At 39.2% G+C, this 8933-nt stretch overlaps 1 pseudogene; it reads right to left on the reverse strand.

The window, feature by feature from the left end:
• Positions 1 to 849: 849 nt before the first annotated feature.
• On the reverse strand, positions 850 to 1433 carry LOC137995623 (tigger transposable element-derived protein 4-like; annotated as a pseudogene).
• Between the last annotated feature and the right edge of the window lie 7500 nt (positions 1434 to 8933).

The following is an 8933-nucleotide window of genomic DNA, read 5'->3' on the forward strand; positions in this document are numbered from 1 at the left end:
CCTGGTGCTCTCGTGGACTCACTCTTAAATCCAAGAGCTCTTCTCCAGCAAATGGGTCATCATCTTTCTTTGCTTGGTTCTCCTCTGGGTTCATGCCAACGTGTTTAAATCACGTGTTTAAAGCACTTAACTTGTGGCTTGACTTCTTCCCAGGCACTTACCATCCACCTCATGGCCATCAACAAATTGACTGACTTGGTAACGTCACTTGCACACTGCTTGACATCAGTTTGGCTGGCGGCGTACCAAAGAAGCTTTCAACGGTAGTACACCTTCTATGTCTTGATGATGCCTGCATCAAGGGGTACGCAAAGTTGTGTTCTTTGGAAGAAATTCCACTCGAATATTAAAAACATACCCTTCAGCGTCAGAGGATGGCATGGTGCATTCTCAAGAGACATAAGGATATTTGTACCTCACGCTTCATACGAGTGTTGAGTTTAGTAAGGATGTCAGTCATAATTTCAGTGCACATCCATGCCTTATCGTTACTGAAATAGTGAGCACCACAGGGATAGGAGGTGTCTTTTAACTTCGAAAAGCAGCGGGGCTTTTTACTTTTGGGCTTTCTTTTCCACCAGCAGCATTCACAAGGAAGGCAACTGTAACTTGCTGTATAGAGTTTTTCCCACCTCTACAACGCTTCCCTCTCTCCAGTAAGGATTTTTGAGGCAGGGCCTTACAGGAAGACCCAGTTTCCTCCTCGTTCCACACGTCCTGTGGGGCATAGCCTTGGGTGGTTTCCTTAAATTGTTCTTGTCAGCTTTCGACCATCTCAGCATTTACGTCTCCCTCTTCTCCAGTGATACTCATTTCACTGCTGTTGTGCCTTCTTTTCCATTTTTGCAATCAACCATTTGTACCTTTGAAGTTTTTTTCGCCAAGGCTTTCAGCAATTAGTTTTGCTTCTTCAACCAGGAGAGGTAAAATGAAGGGAATGTTGGACTCGCGTGCTCCTGCATACCACTCCCATAACAGCTTATTAATGTCGCTGAACTTCTTGTTGTTTGATCTCTTTTGCATTGATCAGCTCTCGTTGGAATTCTACTTTGACATGATTTTTTGTTTGTTTTTTAGTGCCTTTGTGATTTGTGTCTTGCCACATCCAAATCTATCTGCTAACTTTCTGGTACTTATCCTGTGCCAGACAGCTGAATAACCTCAATCTTCTCCCTTAGTGTTAGGCACTTTCTGCCTGCAGTTGGTTTTTTCGAGAATGTCAAGGGGAACTTGGTTTCCTTAGCAAGCGGTTTTTTGGTTGAGCCCTGACCCTTGTTTACGTTTGAAGAATGGCAAACAGAGACTCCCATCTTCCACCCGGATGTTTCCTCGTTGGCAGGAACAGAGCATTTGGCAGATTTGTTGCAGATGGTTTTGTTGCAGCTGAAGCAAATGTATTTTGTCTGACTGGTACAGTTCACACACAAAGCCATTTTGGTCGCCCTCCAGTTGCCAGCAATTGGAAGTCTTGTTGAAGCAAGATAACCGGTAAAGAAAATGATAAAACTATATGTAGTTGAGGTACTAAACTCCCTCCCAAAGAACAAGCCAACAAAAGAAACTCCACGGTACATAGGAGTTCTATAAAATAACAATGCGAGAATCACGTGCTCAAGCATGTTAAGGCATGCCTTGAATCCTTCTCCCTTACCCCCTGCAGCGAATCTTGCGGGTTGACCCGTTGCAACCTCCCGTAGTAGCGGGATGTGATAGGGAAAACAAACATGGCGGCATAAAAATAGATCTTCTTGTGTTCTTAATCCTCCAATTTACCGTCCCTCTTAAACTTTTAGCCAGTGTTTTGGAGGATTTCATGTGAACTCAGCGGACAAACGGGATTTGCGATTCTTTGTGAGCAGCACTGGCAAATCGACCGGGGCCTGCTATGGCGATTGAGATCACTTTTAAAGCTGGATGCCTGTGAGGGAGTTCGATAAACGTAATAAAATTGTCATGGAAGGTAAGCGAACATGTTTATTGCTTCTTTTATGACCTGAGCAGATAATTCATCGTTTAAAATAGTTCTTAAATAATGAATATCCTTCAACAACACGTATAGCATTTGAGTTTTCTTTGCAGAAACTGAATAATAGTATTTCATGTCTTGAAAAACAATAATTAAACATTTTCCCGTAAAATTGTCGATTTTAGATGCCAAAAAACACAACATAATACGTTTTTCTTAGTTTAATTAAATAAGACGTCAAGATCTAAATTTTCCTTGCAATCACCAAGAAATATTGTACGTCTTCAATGAAGAATTTAGCGTTTTATCATCGAGAGCAATTTCTTTTTAGCAAATGCGCCCCGAAATTGTCCTTTCTGTCTTTCATATCAGAATAAACGCACTCTCTGACTCAAAGGCTATCTCTAATGCATTTTTAGAAATATTCTTTGTTCCAAACAAATGATTTGAATGTATTTCAATATGATATTTACATATAATAATTATTATGGAAACTCACAGTACCCATTTATTAAGTAGAGGGATTTCCCAATACTTGATTCTTTCATGCTAGTAGTCCAACAAGTAATGACAAGTTTGTAAATTGGGTGTACAAATGATATGCAACATGATGTATATTTGCGATAATATTCTTTCTGCTCTTTCATGCAAAGCTGTTTTAAATTACCGGTGACGTACACCATATTCATAAATGGCTGCCTTGCAAAATTTTGAAAAGTTTAAGATGTATGCAACTTAAGAAAGAAGTTATAAGCAATTGAATTCTGGCTAAAACATCAGTGAAAGCAACTCTAGTGAGGATAGGTTGTGTCCTCCCATGATACAAATGCCTTAAATTGGAATTCATGAGCCATAACTTGAACCGAAAGCACTGAAACTTCCAAAATATTTTGTAGTGCTTGGCAGTGTGAAAAACCTGAATTTCTTTGAAAAAATTACCAAACAAAAATTGTGGGGCAGACATTTATAAATATTGTGTATTTGACTGAATTTTGTGAAATTACCCTCTAATAATGTCCTTAGCATGTATCTAAAAAAGGTGAACTGTAATGTTCCATGACTCAAGGAGCTTCAAGGCTACTTTTTTCTTTTGAGTCAATTCTCTGAAATGGCCATCATTTATATAGTCACTGTCATTTGGTATTCTGCCATGAGTTGCCAGAAAATTCTCATCCCACTGTTTTAGCTGATTTTTGACAGATCTTAGTTCCCTTAAAACACAAGTTTGCAAGTTGCTAAGATGTGAGTCATACTTCTTTCTATAAAAGTGTGCCTTGGGGTTTTTTGCGACTGTTTGCTTTACTCGATCAATCTCAGAGACCTCTGGTGTTTTTCCTAGAATTAATTCTAAGGCCTTTGCGTTCTTTGACTGAACCTCCTTTCCTTTTTTTGGTGGTATTTCTAATTTTCTTGCTTTGGTAGGTGGCCCCATTTGGCAGTCATTTTCAGAAATGACTGTTTGATATATGCTTGAGATAGATATGGATTTGCATTCAGATGAGCTGCCTGATGCTGAATCATCAGGAGATCTAGAAGTGATTACAGCAGGTACTGCTGTAATCACTTCTAGATCTCCTGATGATTCAGCATCAGACAGCTCATCTGAATGCAAATCCATATCTATTGCTATAGGGATGTGTTCCTCTATTTCAAGCTCTCCCTGTTGATCTTCAAAAATGATCTCAGTTGTTTCATCACCGTTCTCATTGCTTGAGTTTTCTTCCTGTTCAGGATACAGTGCAGCCACTGCATTTTGCAACAGTGGGAGACTTTCTGGTTCAGTTTCATCCTGAACCAGATCTTCAGACTCCCTCTGGTAGATAAGTTTGCCATCTTCATCTCTCATTTTATAAAGTGGCAGCTGATCAGGCTGACTAGCACATTCCTTCCAGGTTTTCTCCAAATAGTGGTATATCTTGCAATCTCGTTCCCAGAGTCTTTGTTCCCCTTGACCAGCGGGTCGGGTTACGAGAGACTCTGGGATAATCCGTTTCGAATGACAAGATTCTTGTCATGAACACTATTGCGCAGGCGTAGGCGTAACGCCAAAATGGCGAAGAGAGTGGAGGATTTGTTTCACGATGGCATGCAATTTTCTTTAGCAAAATTAGGATATCCCAACCTAGAACTGAAAAAGAAACAATATGACGTGTTGGAGCGATATGTGTGGACAAAAATCTGCGCTGAATATGTTACCAACGGGCTGTGTTGTCAAGTGTTGCCTGGGATTTTCGATTAGGATTTGTGTAACGTGGAAGTGTAAAGCAGATTGTGTCGCTGCTGAATGCACTGATCCGGGATTAGTTTCAAATGTTAAAAGACTGTCTTTGTTTTGTATCGTGACGTGGACCGGATTCTAAAACGAGATTCTTTCCAAAAGAATAAATCATTCTTTTAATCATAAGACTATGTCTTCTTTGAAGAATCTTTCAAGTTAGATTCTTCGTCACCAGAAAAGGTTTAGGATTCTTTCAAAAGAAGATGAGTTCTTTGGGTAAGAGTTTCCTTGCTGTTCTAAAGAAGTAGAGGTCTTGAGGGAAGTATCATTTTGCTGCTTTTCATTATTTTGTATAAACAGAAAATGACTGTTCTCCACCAAATAATTAGAATTCTTGAATACAGATGTATACTTCTAGTTGGATAAACATGTTGATTTTTAGAATATTATTCTTCCATGAACATATGTCCTTTCCAAATTTAGGAAATATATATACAGTGTATATACATACACAAGGCAATACATGCAAGCCATAATCACAAAAACAAGTCTCCTAAATTTCACTAAAATAATTAATGTTGCAGAACAAATAAAAATTTCTGAAACACTAATGATTTTGAAAAATCTATGCGGCATGAAATCAGCCAAACTATTCAGTGGATGAGATAAGTCCCTAGAAATGAAAACAGTTTGTAAGCTCAAACTAACATGAAAAAGAAATTCTTTTGAGGGGATGGTGTAGATCTCAAAGTGAGTGAAATAAAATAAATGAAAACTGTTACACAAAAACAATTTTTGTAAGTAAAATCTATCACTGTCCATTTTCCTTATATCACTTCTATCCCAACAAAAAAGATTAGCCGATCTGGAACTAATTGAAAGCACACACCCAAAAAAACAGCATTAAACAAGGCTGTTATTAAATTTTCACCTGCAATATATCAAAAACTGATTCTAGTTTTCATTTCCTTCACAATGTGAGCTCAGGGTTAACAGCTGGTACAGGTGAATGTCCTTTATGGCAGCCCTGTGAAAACTTTCCAGTGTGACAATTTAATTGACCACATTAGTAATAGTACAAATTACTACATACTGGTAACATAACATGGTTTGACATGGTATGAGTTAATTGCCTGACCCTTGCCTGACATGGTCATGTTCTGTACTATTTCTCGCCTGTTGTGCGACAAATCAAGAAGTGGACTCAGGTGTCAAGGTTTCCATTAAGTTTGAAAGTAGAAGGGACCTTGTGACAGAGTGAGCAGGCACCGCTATATAAAGTCTGGCTTTTGATCTTGAGACCTCCTTTGAGCAATGGTGGGTACTGTACTCAGTGCAAGACAGGTGCCAGTACCCAGGTCCCAGCTTGTAATAAAACCCTTGCATGTAGGTTAGTTCAAGCTCCTGTGGTAGTGTAACTGTTAATACATGTAATAAGAGGCTGTTAACTTTAAGCTAAAAGAGTAGAGACACCTTTTCTATACAGGGCATTTTTCTTTTTTTTTGATGAATGCTAAATACATACTCTTAAGTAACTCAGTGCAGACATGACGATGTTGGCCTTCTTGGATACTCTAGGTTAACCATGTAATGTACCCCAAACAGAGCAGAAAGACTCTGTTTGTATGAAGTTACTTCCAGAAGAACCTCATTGTCAACAATAATGAAAAGCTGTTGTTCATAATCGTCAGTCTCTGGGCAAAGCATATGAACATCCCCACTTAAAACTGTTTAATTCACATAATCGTTTAAGTAACATCGTAAAATTCTTTTGGGAGAGCAGAGAGATGAACACCGAAAGGTCAATAAAAGTATGTATCAAGCAAAATAAAAACTGCAAAAGCCAAAAGTTCTTCATGAGGTTAAGACTAGTCATCCTTAATGCACTTTATATTCCATTTTTACAGGTAAGCAGAGGTCAGTACTTCTTTTAAACCATCAAACTTGACAGATTGGATGTAACAATATTATATATACATTGTATATTATCCTGAGAATGTTCATTTCCAAACATAACCCCCCAAATAATGTCATCCTTTCCTCACTGCCAAAGGCTTTCTGTAGGGTGACCAGCACCATACAAGGTTTGAAATGGTACTATTCTCTTCAACTCTCTGACTAGCAATGCAAAATAGCCTAAGACTGTTGATTTTAACACTCCAAACAGGACCGGATACTTGTCTACAATCTTGAACCTAAACATTTCTTTTGTTGGCGTAAAAAATAAATTACATTAAAAACTGTTGACAACTGTACATACCAACATGAAGAAGTCAGTCTGACTTCAAAATAGACAGTATAATTTACTGACAAACATAAACGTCAACTGACAAAATTTAAATTGAGGGGACGTGTGGAATACGTTCTCAAGTGACTAGAAATACTGCACAGTCTGCAATGTTGCCATCTCCTTTTGTTTAACAAAATACCCCCGGTAGTTATCATTTATCGGAAATATACATGTAGGCTGCTGTAAAGTTGCTCCCAAACACACTGTAAAAGCATAAAGTCTGTCTCTAGATATTGAAACTAAATGAGCCAGGTAGTTCATTGATGGCAGCACTTAGCTCTGTTTTCTGTAGAGTAACAAGGGGTATCACTGATCCCCTTTAACCCCTGGGAGTGAGACTTGACAGATTTTACTCTGTCTAATTCCAGGGAGATTCTAGTCGTCAACTGTGGTCATCCTAGGGCGTTTGAGGTGTCAATGGGTTAAGCAGTCAAAAGCTTTGTCCCTTCCTATAAGGTTAGAGAAAACTGAGAGATGATCGAGACCAACCTCGTTCCCAGGGTCTCTTTTCTCTGCCTCCTTTGTCCTCAATGACAAAGGAGGCAGAGAAGGGAGGTTGGATAAAGACCTGGCCTCAGTTGTTCAAAAAGTGAATAGCGCTACCCACCAGGCCCCAGTTGTTCAAATGATGGATACCACTATCAGCCGGATAAGTCACTATCCAGTGAATTAGTAATAGCGGAACCAACTGCACTCTCCAGTGTATAGTTATTTGTCCGGTAGATAGCGTTATCCACCTTTAGAACAACTGGGGCCAGATAAATCACTATCCAGCAGATAAACACTACCAAAACTAATTGAGTTATCAACAAAACAAAGTTCAAAGTTCAAGTTTATTATTATTATTATTATTATTATTATTATTATTACATTATCCAGTAGATAGTGATTTATCCAGTGGATAGCACTATCCACCCTTCAAACAACTGGGGCCGGAACTCATACAGTCAACCAACCTTTGAAGTCTCAAACACTTGATCACTGTGGCTTCAATAAGCAAATAATGATCGCCACCCTAATTAATACTGTGGGCTGAGCAATTACGGAAAAAAAACTCCTTATGTAGTAGTATGTTAAGGCACATGTACTTCAGAAAGAAGTACTTAATTACTCAAGAGAATGGTGTCATTTTTGTAACTGACTTTTAAGTGCTACAAGTAATAGGCTCTAGAGGATGGTCTAGCTTTATATTAGACCTTTTTTTTATTTCATCATAAACGTTAAGCTAAGTATTTGCATAACAAAATCAACAACTGAAGTTTCCATTTCTTCTAAGTACATGTACCTAAAATGTAAGACAAGTTCCATTGGATGCGAGATGTACATCTCATTTCAACGATTTGATTCTCTATATCTGATCTGGCCTCTTCTTTCAATTGAGGTTGAGAACAGTGCAGTGTAATGAACCCAAATGAAACGCGAATAAAATTTGCAACCTACCGAAAGGATTGCTTTGCATGCCAGAGAGACGGACCTTCCACGATATTTTCAAAGCGTTCAACAGCACTGTCACAAGCCAAACGAGTTCTCTTTGCATCAGTAACTCTTTCTCTACCCCAAAACTCGTCTGCTAAAGGTTCTCGCACCTTTCCAGGACACTCACATGTACGTATTAGTAACTGTACGAGAAGATCTTATGGATTCATATAATATACATGTATACAGGGGCAATTTGAAGACTCGGTATGACTACATTTTAAAGACATATTTACTCAGTGAGAGACCACTCCATTCCATTAGATTTAATAGGTTTTCACTCTTTGCTTTGGCTCCAAACTAATCACCGAACCAATCCAAACAAGCATTAACGATCATACGGTGCTCTGTGAAACCCCTCGCGTCTCGGGGCAGTCGTGGCCGAAATCGATTGCTCATGCTCAGACTTTCAACCAATCAAAAACTTTATCCAAACGGATTATCCCAGAGTCTCTCGTAACCCGACCCGCTGGTCAAGGGGAACGAAGACTCTGGGAACGAGATTGTATATCTTGCTGATGTTGTTTGATCTGAAGGGATGAAGTTGAGGGCCTTGCGTCTTGTTGTCTGGTTCATCTGGTGCATCAAAAAATGCAATAGAACCATCTTCCCTCCACTTCCACCAAATGTGAACCCCAGGTTTCAGAAAATCACAGATCTTGGATAGATGTGCTTGCCATAGGCTGGATCTCTTTGTTATGAGTTCCTTTGAGAAAACTGAGTTGGTTGGCTTGGGAAGACCTTTTGCAAGACGGGAGATTTCTTTTTCTTGGCTTGCAAGGGGTGTCAAACTGTTTGTCTCTGCTTCCACTACATCTTCAGCTTGAATGTGAAGGTAGGCATTTGGCACAAGGTCTTCTATGTGCTTGTTCCAGGTCTTTCTGGTGATGTCCTCAATCCTGTCAAAATACCTTTCAAAGAGCTCAGCACAGATGGAACGGAGACAGACCAGCCTGTACAGCAATGGCGCATGATCAACAGCA

The sequence above is a fragment of the Montipora foliosa genome, chromosome 3, assembly GCF_036669935.1.
Source record: "Montipora foliosa isolate CH-2021 chromosome 3, ASM3666993v2, whole genome shotgun sequence".
Classification (NCBI taxonomy): domain Eukaryota; kingdom Metazoa; phylum Cnidaria; class Anthozoa; order Scleractinia; family Acroporidae; genus Montipora; species Montipora foliosa.